This window comes from Orcinus orca, chromosome 20 (assembly GCF_937001465.1).
Source record: "Orcinus orca chromosome 20, mOrcOrc1.1, whole genome shotgun sequence".
NCBI lineage: Eukaryota > Metazoa > Chordata > Mammalia > Artiodactyla > Delphinidae > Orcinus > Orcinus orca.
This window is the reverse complement of record NC_064578.1, coordinates 50,341,669-50,356,231: the sequence shown is the minus strand read 5'-3', so window position 1 is coordinate 50,356,231 and position 14,563 is coordinate 50,341,669. Positions and strand designations below refer to the sequence as shown.

At 41.5% G+C, this 14,563-nt stretch overlaps 1 protein-coding gene across 4 annotated transcripts in view; it reads right to left on the bottom strand.

Annotated features, from left to right (window-relative positions):
- ARHGAP35 (Rho GTPase activating protein 35) overlaps positions 1-14,563 on the bottom strand; it is a 121,665-nt gene that overhangs the window by 87,696 nt on the left and 19,406 nt on the right. Inside the window, exon 2 of one of the 4 annotated variants that reach the window (XM_033430654.2) lies at positions 9,931-10,121. The exons of the other annotated variants lie outside the window; for them this stretch is intronic. The gene's annotated coding sequence lies outside the window, so the exon portion shown is untranslated. The remainder of the gene's footprint in view (positions 1-9,930; positions 10,122-14,563) is intronic. 4 annotated transcript variants of the gene reach the window in all.

The following is a 14,563-nucleotide window of genomic DNA, read 5'->3' as shown; positions in this document are numbered from 1 at the left end:
AACTGAAATTACTCGAATCCACCTTGGTATCACAGCCTATCTACCATTAATACAGTGAGCTAAGATTCTTACCAAACCAAGATACAAAAACACAGCCACATATACGTATAGCTGATTCACTTTGTTATAAAGCAGAAACTAACACACCACTGTAAAGCAATTATAATCCAATAAAGATGTTTAAAAACAAACAAAAAAAACACAGCCACATCTTACCTCTGAATTTCCTGGTATTTGGGCCAATTTTACATTGATTTTTGAAATGGTAAAGAAAACCTATAAAATTATCTCAGCAGTTACTTCTGAGCACTTCTGATCTATTCAGGTTTTTTTTTAAGTTCAGTAGAAAACAACAAAGTTTTTTTGAAAGAACATTCTCCAAAACAATTTATCTGAATATACAAAAGTGGAGGTACCGTCCAGCCAAATGTGTCTTGCAGAGGAAGAAACAGGCATTTCTGTCAATTGGGAAAAATAGGTCGGCTTGTTTTCAAGTCCAACAGTAAGCCTTACTATTCTGTTCCCCTGGTGGCAGTCTAAGATGACATGGGGATTTCAGCCCATTATCTCTAATTATTCCTCACTACTCATTTGCATTATTCTATAAGTTGCCGGTCCTAAAGCAGACTACTGCTAGTAATAAAAATTATGCCACATGTATGAACTTTTTTAATAAGAACGGTTGGTTTTATTTAATTCACCTGTACTGAAGATAAGAACAATGGTCACAGAGAAACATAAGAGAACAACTTCTAAATCCAGCAAATTTTAGTAGGGAACAATCTGAATTCACAGATTAAAGAACTTATTTAGGACTCACACTAGTAAACCAATACTTATATTTCTCCTTTCCACTTTCTAGCCTCCACACTTACTTATATACTTGCCTTGCTTCAAATAAAGTTAAAAGCAGAGGTCTGAGAGAAATGGAAAATGAACAGTTACAAGACAGAACATGGGAAGGAGGCTGGAATTAGCACAAAATCATGCCTTAGGCTCAATTCATCATATTTGAAAATCTGCTAAATTGAGGTGTTTATCCCTATCTTCTAGAGGTGATGGATTTATGAATTAATACATTTAACACAAAATGGATTTTCTGAATGAGAAGATGTTACACGTAGGCACTATTAACAAAAAGGTATTATGAAAAATATTTCTTACTCAAATATTTATCACCTCACTATCTGAAAAGCATATCTCAGGTTCCTACTTTGAGGCTAGGAAAGGAGGTACGATAGAAAAAGGATACGAGCAGAGCTTCTGTTCTATTTCTTGACCTGGGTTGGTTACACGGGTAGGGTATTCACTTCATAATTGTTCAGACTGTACATGCTTTATACACTTTCCTCTACAGTTTTTAAAAAAGGATACAATTCAGAGAAATGAAGAAACACAGGTTCACATAGCTAGGAAGTAGAGCTGGGATTTGAGCACCCCCCTCTCTCAACCACTGGGATTCTCTCCCTTGTATACTAGGCCTCTCTGCCTGGGGTCCTGTCAAACAGGTGACTCTAATCCTCACGTACCAATGAGAACAGTTGAGGAGCAGTGCCCTGGAGGGCCCCGGATGTAACTGGCAGATCTTCAGGGCTATGGAGAAGGCTGAACAGGTGGAACACCAGACCTTCCGGCCTTAAAACAGAGCAACTCAATTTGATCTATTTTATATGTTGGGATTCCACATATAAAGAAAAGAATTTTTTCAACTTCTATAGTTTTTTAAAAAGCTCAAAAAACTTCATGGTTCAAAAACCAATTTAATAAGCAGACATTTGGTGGTCTAATTCCCAAGATTTTGCCAAGAGTCAAGAGTCAAAAAGAGTCTCCTGTCTGTCCCTGAAAGGCTCCCTTCTCTTCTCATTCAGGAAACTTATGCAGATTAGTGAGAACCGAGACAGAGAGAAGGGAAACAACTTGGCTAGTAAGGGATGGTGCCCGTCTGAAAGGCCCAGGTCTAACACCTCCCCACCCCCGCCAGGCCTGCCCTCCTGCTCTAACATGCTGTCCTGGCCAGAGAACTGGAACGGCGAGCATGAGGTACGTATGGTGGGAGAGGTCGGGGGCAAACCTGTTTTGTGGTGGGCCCTGTCACAATAAGGAGAGTCTAGACTTCATCCTCTGAGGAACCCCCAGGATTCTGAGCAAGAATGGCTTGGTCAGTCTGGGCTGAAAGAGGGAATTCTGAAAGCAATCTTTGTACTCTCCCCCTCCCTCCACCTCTCTCTCCGATATTATACCCTCACCCTACTGGGTAAACGCCTTCCGTGTAAAGGCCACTTCAAACCTGGTCATAATAAGCACCATGAAAAACAACTGCTTACGACGGAAACGCTGACACAGTGGTGGTGTAAGATGCCCCTTTGAAAAGCCTTGTCAGGGCTCAGTCTTTGTAATTTAGTGGTGGCTCACAGGAAGTGCCTGAGAGCCAGATTCTTTCTGACTGTGCTCAAGGCCATAATTTCCTTCCCATACTTAAACCGATGACCCTGTGTCTCACTGTCAAGGGAGTTGGCCAAGGGGAAAGGGCAGATAAATAAGAAGCAAAATCTGAAGAAAACTGGCCAAAAAAAATTCCTAAGATTCTTCTTGGGATTAACGACTAAAAAGGCTTCTAGATGAACCAATCCGTTGTCTCTCCAAATGAAATATCCTTGAATGCAGAGCTGTGAGAGCTGTCAGCCAACTCCTTCAGGTAACAGATGAGGAAGCTGAAGAGGAAAAGGGAAGTCACAGAAGCTGCCGTCAGACCTGTGCTAGGGCCTCTCCCGCGTCTCCCCACCCCACCCCACCCCACCCCAGGGCTGTTTCTACACACCACTCTCTGCCATGGGTTAATGAAACCCTTTTCATAAGGTTAATGAAATCCGAGAATCAAAATGATCAGGAAGGGGACAAAAACAACCTCTGTCCCTCATCATATGTATACTTTCATGAGCTTCTGCTATATGTTCCATATAGCAGCTATCTACTACCCATTACTTCAAGATAAATTTCAAACTATAAAAGTAACATGTCCTGTTGAGGAGTCCAAAAATAACTAAGAAAACACTTGTAGTCATATAAGGAATTTAATAAGTAGCATTTTCTATAAAATGCTAGCTTCATGATTTTCCCTTAGATAACAGACCAGAATAGTAACTAGTTCCTCCTTATCAACCTCCATTCCTTGAAAGTCCTTGGCCAGTAATTTTCATGAAAACTAATGAGTCATCTCTTACCACTACTTCAGCCCTCATACTTAAGAAGGAAAACAGGTTCAACCTACTCTTCCGTGACAGCTGTCCTACCTACAAGAGGAAATCACCTTGACCTCATGTATTTGGCTGCTATTCAGAAAACAATGTCTCTGAATTCAAATTATCAAAAATATACTTACGTTGGGTGACAACATACCTTTCTCAGTTACCTGTGCACATAACGCTCACACTGTTTCATCCCAACATAAATCCACTGACTGTTTCCCTCATTGACCTCACCTCCCACTCCCCAGGTTACACATGGCCCTGGGAACATATCACAGCTACTTTCTTTGGAAAAGTCTTAAAATCAGTGTACAAGAAATAGCTACTGATTTCTAACTCACACGAGAAAGAATGGAATAGAAAAATATACCACCATTTTAAAACCTTGTCAGCTGACTGACTTTAACTACCTACAGCATCAGCTATGCTTAAATGAAAACTTTTGTAACATGGCTAATGTGACTACTATAGTCTGCAGAAGGAAGAGAGGATTTGGTAACGAACTGAGGTGACTCAACCAAGCTCCTTCACTTTCTGCACGTATCTTCCCAACTCCTCAGACCACTCACTTGCTCCTGCAATCCAACTGCTATTTCAACTTTCTGCTCAGAAAACCCACTGTGTTTAAGAGAGCCTGTCAGGGGCTTAATTTTGTTGTCCATAACAGGATGATCCCTCTGGCTATCGACTCCCCTAAACAGCACAGGTGTCAGCCTGTAAACTTATATAACGTGTCTATACCAAAATACTCTGTCAAACACACCAGGCCTTCAGGTCTTCCTCAATAAGGACATCCCGAGTTACACTTGGATGAAGAGAGAATATACACTTTCCCGAGCCTTTTTGCCCAGTGAAGAACGTTACACAATACATATACAGTATGGTGGGATTTCTCTCACTGTTTTTATTTTTAGAGGTGGGGCGGGCAGGGGTGGTTGTAATAACTTGTCAGTCCTTGAATGTATATATTCCTCCACTGTCTTATTTAAAACATTACAGCAGATCATTTCAAAGATGACAATTAAAATCTATGTAATCATGGCTTGTCAAGTCTTATAATTACATGAGTTAAAAATACTTAAGCTACTGAACTCCATTTTCCATATTGACTACCTAACAAAAGCTCAACTCAACCAGTTGAATCATGAGAACTAAAAGCCTAGTCAGGAGCAATCAAAAGGCAATTGAGCTTGAAAGCTGTATGTCCACATTCCACACAGTTAAGGCTGCAGTAAGCCAATGGCCTGGACAGGGCTAGAACGTGTTCGATACAGCCTTTTCACACCCCTTCTTGATTCCTCCTCCAAAACCCATATTCCTACAGGCGCAAACCACACTCTACAATCTAATACAGTAAAACCAGTGTTGTCTGGAGTCACAAAGTTTTATATGTGCTTGCTTCTAATTAAAGACCATTCGATTTTAAGAACTTAATAAAAAGGCCAAACCTGTATCATTCCACAAGAATGCCAAGAATGCTAAGTACCTAAATAATATTCTTCCAAAGTGACCTTTATTAAAGGCTGCCTCTACTACTTTGCCAACTAACACGTCAGGAGGCAGAAACATTCCTACCTATCACAGGCTACTCAACTCCGGTTTAAAAAGCAAAGTCAGGGCTTCCCTGTTGGCACAGTGGTTAAGAATCTGCCTACTAATGCAGGGGATACCGGTTTGAGCCCTGGTCCGGGAAGATCCCACATGCCACGGAGCAACTAAGCCCGTGCGCCACAACTACTGAGCCTGTGCTCTAGAACCCGCGGGCCACCACTACTGAAGCCCATGCGCCTAGAGCCTGTGCTCCGCAACAAGAGAAGCCACCACAATGAGAAGCCTGTGCACCGCAACGAAGAGTAGCCCCCGCTTGCCACAACTAGAGAAAGCCCACTCACAGCAACAAAGACCCAACGCAGTCAAAAATAAAATAAATTCATATATATATTAAAAAAAAAAACAGCAAAGGCAAGTGAAAAGGCCTTCCTCAAGTAACCACAGCAACTCAAATTCCTACAGCGAAAAGTACTAGTACAAAGTCTTTAAAGTGGCAAAATCAAAGTTTAAAAAACCACTTACAGTGCCTGCAAATGATTCAGAAGAATTCTGAGAAAGGTAATATCAACATTTTAGTGGTAGAACACTTGGAGAGTAGCCAAGAGGCCTGGACTTTCTCCCTAACTAGGTCATTAAATCTCACAGAGGGGAGGGGAGGGGAGGGGAGGCACACACAGACACAAACTAGTTAAATGGCATCTAACAGCCAAGCTGTCTTGACAGCTTTCTTCCGTCAGCAGGATCCCTGGACAATGATGTTCTTCAAGGAGACAGGTAGGTCTCTTGGGGCTAATGATAACCTAAGTGCATGCAATTATAATCAGACTGATAACAATCAACCCCTACCCTTGGAACAGACACTCAAACTCAACAGCTGAGAAAGAAAACATATCTGCTTCCAGGGAAGCTAGATCCCTACAGCGTCAAGTGTTCTCCCCATCCTACTCTTGCTCTCTGCAATCCATACTCTGTAGAGTAGCAAATCATCTTTTTAAAGTACAGATCTGTTCTTGCTGATCTCCTGCTTACAACCCCTCAGAGCTTCCCTCTGCCCTTCTAATAAAACCCCCAATTCTTATACATCCCTATGTGATCTCATCTCCACCACTCTACTTCTTTCTCAGGGACTCTAACCACTGTGGCCTTTATTCAGTTCCCTGGGTGCCCCATTCACTTATTCTCATTCAACCATTCAACAAAAAAATACTAAGCCTTTGTAAATTACCTACTATTGTGCCAGGCACTACACTAGGCACTGGGGATATGGCAATGAACAAAAGAGACAAAGATCCTTGTCCTCCTGGAGTTCATATTCTAACAAAGGGTAACAGACAATTACAAAACAGAAAAGTGAGGGAGTTAATAATGTGGGAGGCTGGTTCCAGGTAAACAGCAACTACAAAGACTCTTAAGGCCCGGTAGGGCTTCCCTGGTGGCGCAGTGGTTGAGAGTCCGCCTGCCGATGCAGAGGACACGGGTTCGTGCCCCAGTCCGGAAGGATCCCACATGCCGCGGAGCGGCTAGGCCCGTGAGCCATGGCCGCTGAGCCTGCGCGTCCGGAGCCTGTGCCCCGCAACGGGAGAGGCCACAACAGTGAGAGGCCCGCGTACCACATAAAAAAAAAAAAAAAAAAAAAAAGACTCTTAAGGCCCGGTCATATTTTTCCTTTAAAGAGTTTCTTGTTAAATTGTTGACTCCAAGAAGATGGGGACCTAGTGTCATATCTATTCCCCTCTCCTTTCAACCTCAGTACCGCACATAATACCTGGCTCAATTACTTGCTGAATGGGATACGTGAATTTGTGTCTAAAGAAAAAGCCAAAAAGGTGTCCCGAAGTAACAAAAGTGTCACCTCAAGTTATCAAGGCCCCTGCAGAGGTTACACAGGTTTCAGATTTACTAATAAAGTTTATGACCAGAGTTAATTTAGTGCCACTTTGAGACAGATCCACACAATATTATGATGAGTCTTACTCACTAAGGTACCATCCCAGAGAGGTAAAAGCATAAAAAGTAGAGAACAGAGACCTTCAAAGATCCTAAAGTAATTAACACGTTCAATTTATGTGGAAAAACTAACAGAAAATGAGAATTCATTATTTCTTCCAATGGCTTGCCCCAACCCACTGATATATATACCAGTTAAAAGTTTATCTCGGATTGCATTTTCCTCTCCAACTCCACTACCGTGGCCTTAGTTGTGTCCTTGTTATTCCAAAACTTGGACCATCATGTGGGTTTCCTCACTGGTCTCTCCCAGGCCAAAGCATTGCTCTGTGTTAATTTTAGAACAGTTTTGTCGCAACACCTCCACCCCAATTTGACTCCAACCTACCTTTCCAACCTTATTTCCAACTATCCTTCAATAAGAATTCCAAGCTCCAGATAAACTGTTCCCTGAACCTGCCTTGTACATTCTTGCTTTCACACCTCTACCCAGGCTATACCCCTTAGCTGGAATGCCATTACACTTTTCCACCTATCTGAATGTTATCAGTTTAAAATAATGCCTTCTCCGCTCAGGTCCACTATGACAAGTTCATCATTCCCAAGCAATGCTAGCATTCATTTGGCCATACCTACACTTTCTATACTCTTCTCTGTATCACCAGAACTGAAAGCCTGCAAACTACATTTCCCAGACTCCTTTGTTAGCTGGCTTCCAGTTAAGAATCTGCCAAAGGCTAGAGACTGGATGGCAGGAGAGGGATACAACACTTTTCCTGCTTCTGGTTATGTCTGCAGCAGCAACGAGCAACTGTGGAGGACTGCAGGCAACTGCACACACACCACAGGTTCTAGCAGCATCAGCGGGGCACTGGTTTCTGGGTTCCTGCTGAACTGTGGCAATATGGCTCCAAGCTCATCTGTGAGTGCAGACTCCTGGGCTCCAGCCCAAAGGCAACTTTCTGATCTTTGGCTAAGAACCCCCTTCTCCCTTGTGCTCCCCACCACACACCTCCTTTCCTCCTTTTGCTCCTCCAGCCCTTCCACCACCTCTGTAACAAATCCCTCTCTGCTTGAAGTATCTAGAGTGGTTCCCACTTTCCTGATTGGACAATAACTGATCCAACAGCAGATAATGAAGAAATAAAAATAGTAATATCAACTAAATGGAAAAACATAAAATGTCGAAAGAATGAAGACCACCAATTTTTTTTCCAATTTTTTTTAATTTCATAAAATGAAATCCTAGAAAATGTCTCCCTAGGTACATTACAATGTCATTTTTGAGTTCTAAAGATTAAAATGCTAGTTTAGCTGTATATTTATTTAGGTGTACATTTTTTTTTTAAAGGAAGTCAGTATCGCTTCTCTCTTTGACTCACTGAGTTTCTAGGGAATAGAGAGAATCCTTCTATGTGTTTCCTTCTATGTTTCCCCAGAACCTCACACACAGGAGGTACTTCTTAGATGTCTGGTGTCTGACTGATGTCTGTTATACAGCTGTGGGATTCACAGAGATTGGGGGTGAAGGCCAAGCAAATAGCCTAGTTCTAAAAAGCAACTTGAATACAAATCTCACCCAAAGCACTCAACAAAGGATTCCAAAGCTCTTTCAAGTCCTGAAATGCAGCCACTAGGGAAGGAAGGCGGAGGAGTTCAATTGGCACATGAGGCAGGGACTTTTGCCTCCTCTTTGCCGAAGCCACCCTCAAACCTCTACTTCTGATGAGGGTCTCTATTTTTTTGTTAAACATCTAGCCTGAAAACCCCATTACAAAAAAACTGCCCAGAACACAGTTCACCTTTCTTAGAAGGATGAAGAACTGAATCAATCCAGAGCAGATGCAAGCCTCCAGCTCCTGAAAGTCCGTGTTTCTAACCTGCTCAGAGGCCACTTAGACAGCTCTAAGTCTTATCTTAAATTCAATTTCAGGTATTATTTTAAGCCTAGATAAAGGTAAGAGGTGCTAGAGAGTGTACATTTTTTAAAAGGCCAAAGAAAAACCCGGTAACTCTGGAGGTTAACAATTATTAAAACCACACCTATAGCCCTTCATCACATCATCTGCTGACCCAGTTTTCCATTAACAAAAAAATGTTTCATGAAATGGAAACCTTAGAGAAGATATAACCTCCAACCAGAGCACAAAGAAGCTTGATTCTCACTGATTTCCAGGCTGACTGATGAAACTGGGCCATCAGCTGTTGTCATTTTCATACTTCATCTGCCAACAAACCTAACAGATAAATGCTTTAACATTTTTAGCCAGTCCATTATTACTTCTAACAACCTTACCACAGGAAACCATGCTGTACAACCCAATATAAACATTTTCCAAGTGTTAGGCACAATAAATTCCTTTCAGAGACTGGAAAATGAAAAGGTCTGATAAAATGGGATTTACTGAATGCTTCATAGATAATCAACTCTCAACAAACTGGAATATACAAAAATATATCTAGCAATTACCACAGGAAATCACATCTTTCTCTGATAATTAAGCCAGCACTTCACAATGAGGGGCTTCAGGTTCATCACTTAGTTAACATTTACTGAAGGCCTTCTTGGGGCCAGATGAGAAATAAAAGGACAGAGCAGGAGTCCCACGCCAACATGAAGTCTTCCCATTGCACAGTATGTGGGGTAAATGAGGGAACAGAAAATGCACTAGAATTGGCTTTAAATACACACACACGCCTACACTAGTTGTTTTCCCATTTAGTCATCTCTCTTTTATACAAGTAATAATAGCAAATATTCATGAGCCAGGCACAGTACCAAATAAACAATATACATATATGATTTCATATCATTTTTCACAATAACCCAAGTCAGGTACTATTATAATCCCCATTTTACAGATGAGAAAACAGCCTCAGAGAGGTCAAGCAACTCATTCTAGATCACCCAGCTTCGTGTGGCCCTAGCTGCCTGCTTCTGAAACCTATGCACATGGCTTAACCCCAACACTGCAGTGTTGCAAAGGCTGAATGGACAAAACAGCTGTGCAGCTTGAGCTTTCTGGAGCAAACAGAGGCTACTATCGCTATAATCCATTTGCTATTTCAGCAGAGCTCTCCACTATAAGAGGAACAGGCTTTTATCTACCTCGAGGCAAAACTTTAATAATATGCTCCCCATAAAAATGTGTGTGCGCCTTATGTTGCTGAAAGTACTATTACATACCTTGTCTTACGGCTTCTTAAACCCACTTGGGAAAGGGAAAGTAGGTCAGGATTCAATATGCTGTCTCCTCAATGGGCACACTGATGTCACCCAAGACTCAGAAGAAACAGAAAGTCTCTCGTGTTTTAACCACAAAGACCATTTCCAAAATAAGACTTGATGGAAAATGGTTGTCTTTAAACTTCAGTAATCTGCAATTAAGAATTAGTATGACTTCAGTCATCTGAGCATTAAATTGTGAGAAAACACAAGTACTTGGACCTTTCTTCAGTTCTCAAACAATATAAGGGAGAAGATGCTATAAATTTCTGCCCTTGAATTCAACCTCATTTTTTTTTTCTCAACCCATTGCAAAAATTGATCTCTACTCACACAGCAAGTACACCTGAAAAGTCACCAAAAAAAAAAGTAATTATGTGACTCCACTATTATAGAAATACTCTTTAAAGGCTCTGGAAGAAGCATCTTCCTTACTGATCAGACTGCTGTGTTCATATGAATCCTGAGGGGGTTAGCCCCCAATAAGGACAATCATAAAATTAAATTCTATGGAAAGAAAGTCAGTCTCAAATTTAAAGGAATTAAAATATCTACACTAAAAAATCAGTGGGTAGGTAAAAATTCATCTTTTATCTCAATCCCAAGAACTCACAAACAGCAGTTAAGACGCAACACAGGAGACAGCAGGAAAGGATGGAAGTCTTTCCTTTCACCAAAAGTGAAAAACACCAGAATAGTGTAAACAAAGTCAATTCCATTTAAAGTTTCAAGGAAAAAAAGAAAAGAAACATCTCAAAGAATGAATCAGAAGTGACATTTTATTCATAAATCAGAGCTATCTTAGAAATTTCACAGCATTGCTTAACACTCAAAGACTCTAACCTCGAGGTAAGCATCTCACCTTATCAGGTCATTTTTGACAAAATTCACCAGATATAAAAGGAATCTTGACTTTATCCATGAGCTTCCGAATTGTGTAGAAAATGATTTCCCTTGAAACCCACAGGCAATGGATTGCATCCTAATTGCATCATTTGCTCTCTGTTTTGAGGGTTCTGGGACAATTTTAAAGACAAGGGAGTTGTGCTTTAAAATTTTCATCCTAGGGGCTTCCCTGGTGGTGCAGTGGTTGAGAGTCCGCCTGCCGATGCAGAGGACGCGGGTTCGTGCCCCGGTCCGGGAAGATCCCACATGCCACGGAGCAGCTGGGCCCGTGAGCCACGGCCACTGAGCCTGCGCATCCGGAGCCTGTGCTCCGCAACGGGAGAGGCCACAACAGTGAGAGGCCCACGTACTGCCAAAAAAAAAAAAAAAAATTTTCATCCTAATCACAAAATGCAAGCACTTGAAGAAAAACTATCTCCTGAATTTATGGTCAAACACCCCATATCAGTAGAGAAGTTTGATTTTCCCCAACATGCAGCCTTCACCAGCATGAAATTGCATTTAAGAATTTAAGAGACAGGGCTTCCCTGGTGGCGCAGTGGTTAAGAATCCAACTGCCAATTCAGGGGACACCGGTTTGAGCCCTGGTCCAGGAAGATCCCACATGCCGTGGAGCAACTAAGCCCGCGCGCCACAACTACTGAAGCCCGCATGCCTAGAGCCTGCACTCTGCAACAAGAGAAGCCACCACAATTAGAAGCCCACGCACAGCAACAAAGACCCAACACAGCCAAAAATAAATAAATAAAATAAAGGATTTAAGAGACAGCCTGAAATCTTCAGGGGGAAAAAAAACAGAACTCAATTAAAAGGCTGAAACAAACCCTACGTAAAAAAAATTCAGAAACATTCATAAGTAAATGTACTCTCCTCAAATACATTTTTAGTTGGGGAAGATGGTATTACAAATCTATATCCCAATCCTGTTAAGGGATTCACTTATAATGGAAAGAGTTAAGTGCCTGACTCTACCTAAACCCTGGGATCATTTGTTCATACTCCTACTGGTGCAAAAAGCTTCTATCCAATCTTCCTATGTTAATGTGCTTACAATATGGCATGAAAACCTCACTGGGGATTGGCTAATGTAAAAATGCTGGCAGTGACCTTCATACACATTTTAAACATTTTTAATCTGTTTATGTTATAGGTCAAAGACGGGGGGGTGGAGGGTACTCAAAATATTGATAAATAAGAGAAGAGCACTTTATAATCTTCAAAGCACTTTCCCATTTAATCCTCACAACAATCCCAAGCAGAGATTGGTGCCCCATCCTCCAGATCACAGAATTTTAAGGCTGATGAAGGGACTAACCCACCCAATACTGGGTGGGACAATACTACTGGAACAGAAGCAGGGGGCCGTGTCTGGTTGTTCCCTATCATATTCTCATAGCACCTGGTACACAGCAGATGCTCATTAACACCATCACTATTACATATTCAAAAAAAGTCCAACCCACTTTCCAGAGAAGATAACCCCAGTCCAGAAGTGATATTACCTGGCCAAGGCCATAATGTTGGCTACCTATTCCCCACACTCCTGCTTCCTAATTCAGGGTGGGTTCTTCTCCCTACGCAGGCTGTCACTGAGGCTATAAAAAGGGTTTCCAAAACTCCCTCCCAGAACTCAGAACTCACACTGGCATCTGATCATTTTTTCTGTTTTCAGTAATTTTTTTAAACATCTTTATTGGAGTATAATTGCTTTACAATGGTGTGTTAGTTTCTGCTTTATAACAAAGTGAATCAGCTATACATATACATATGTTCCCATATCTCTTTCCTCTTGCGTCTCCCTCCCCCCCCCATCCCACCCCTCTAGGTGGTCACAGAGCACCGAGCTGATCTCGCTGTGCTATGCGGCTGCTTCCCACTAGCTATCTATTTTACGTTTGGTAGTGTATATATATCCATGCCACTTTCACTTTGTCACAGCTTACCCTTCCCCCTCCCCGTATCCTCAAGTCCATTCTCTTGTAGGTCTGTGTCTTTATTCCCATCTTACCCCTAGGTTCATGACCTTTTTTTTTTTTTTCTTAGAGTCCATATATATGTGTTAGCATACGGCATCTGGTTTTCTCTTTCTGACTTACTTCACTCTGTATGACAGACTCTAGGTCCATCCACCTCACTACAAATAACTCAATTTGGTTTCTTTTTATGGCTGAGTAATATTCCATTGTATATATGTGCCACATCTTCTTATCCATTCATCCGATGATGGACACTTAGGTTGCTTCTGTTTTCAGTAATTTTAACCTGTATCTTTTTCCTCCCTTTAGCAGATATTCGGTTCCATCTTATGCATCATTCTTCACTTTAGTGCCTAACTCTATACAAAGGACTATGCCTCTGGAGGACAAAAGATGAATGAGAGTGAGTGCTTTCAAGGGATGTATAAGCTGATGACAATTAAGAAAGGCAGCATCAGGAAGGAGCTCTGAAGCACAGAGAACTGGACCTACAAATTATGGGAGAAAGCAGAGTCTAGGCAGAGGGACCAACATGAGGTGATAAAACCTTAAAACATGTCCGGAAGAAAACAAGTGATTCAGCCTCATTGGAAGTTACAGTAGAGGGAAGAGGAGGCTGAGTGATGACCTAGAATCAGTCTGTGGAATATGTGGGCAAGAAGCTGGCATTTAATTCTTCAGGTGGATTCTTACTCCCTCTGATACCTCTCTTCCTTTCCTACGTGTCCCCCTTCCTCCCAGCTTAAAGAATAAATAAATAGATAAGGGTGGCACACAAAAGCTTTTGAGTATTCACTCTATATCCTCATTACGTTCTTTTTATTTGGATCAGTTCTCTCAGTAATATCTTACTATAATGGATAATTTCAGATCAAGGGTACCAATTGTGACTCTCTACTGACCTAATAGGTCAATTAACCAATTCTTAATCACTTGGCAGTTAAGGATCCCTTTGACAATCTGATGAAAATATGGACCCTCTCTCTCAGAAAAATGCACTTACACAAAAAAATTCAGGAACCCAGATTAGGAACCTTTCGCTAGTAAAAAGTATGGAACAAACAGGACTAACCAAAAAAAAAAAAAGACATAACCGCAGTTTCTAATACTAACCAGGAGTACCCAATTCCTCCCATTCACATATGTAGAATCTCTCTTCTGAGTGATGTAGTAATTATCATTAGTGAATAAATAAAATGAGAGAATTTCTCCAAGTTTTATAATCTCCATCAGCTAGTAACAAAACAGCTTCTACTTATTGGGCTTGACTACGTCATGACAGGCCCTCTGCAAAGCAGCTGATATGCAGTCTATAATGCTAAAGTCCTACATAATAGTTATATCTCAGAAGAAACCGAAGCTCAGAGGGATCAACTGACCTGACTCAAGGCTACTCAGCTGGCAAATGGCAGAGCTGGGTTTAGAACTCTGGCATTTTGACTTCCAAAGGCCATCTATACTGCCTCCCAGCAAAAAGGACCTTGTCACCATATTGATTATGGGGAGCGATCAAAAGATACTGCCATCTCCTAGTAAGTAAACAGTCCAGTCAAAGGTTCCAGTCCAGTATTACACATCCTATGTACAGGTGGCCAATAAATACATGCTGAGTGACTATGGGCAAAGAGAACCTTGTCCACAGAAGGGGGGAAATGGTGTCAACAGTCTTTAAAAGAGTTCCACGTGAATGCGTGTGTCACAGCTTGGACCTC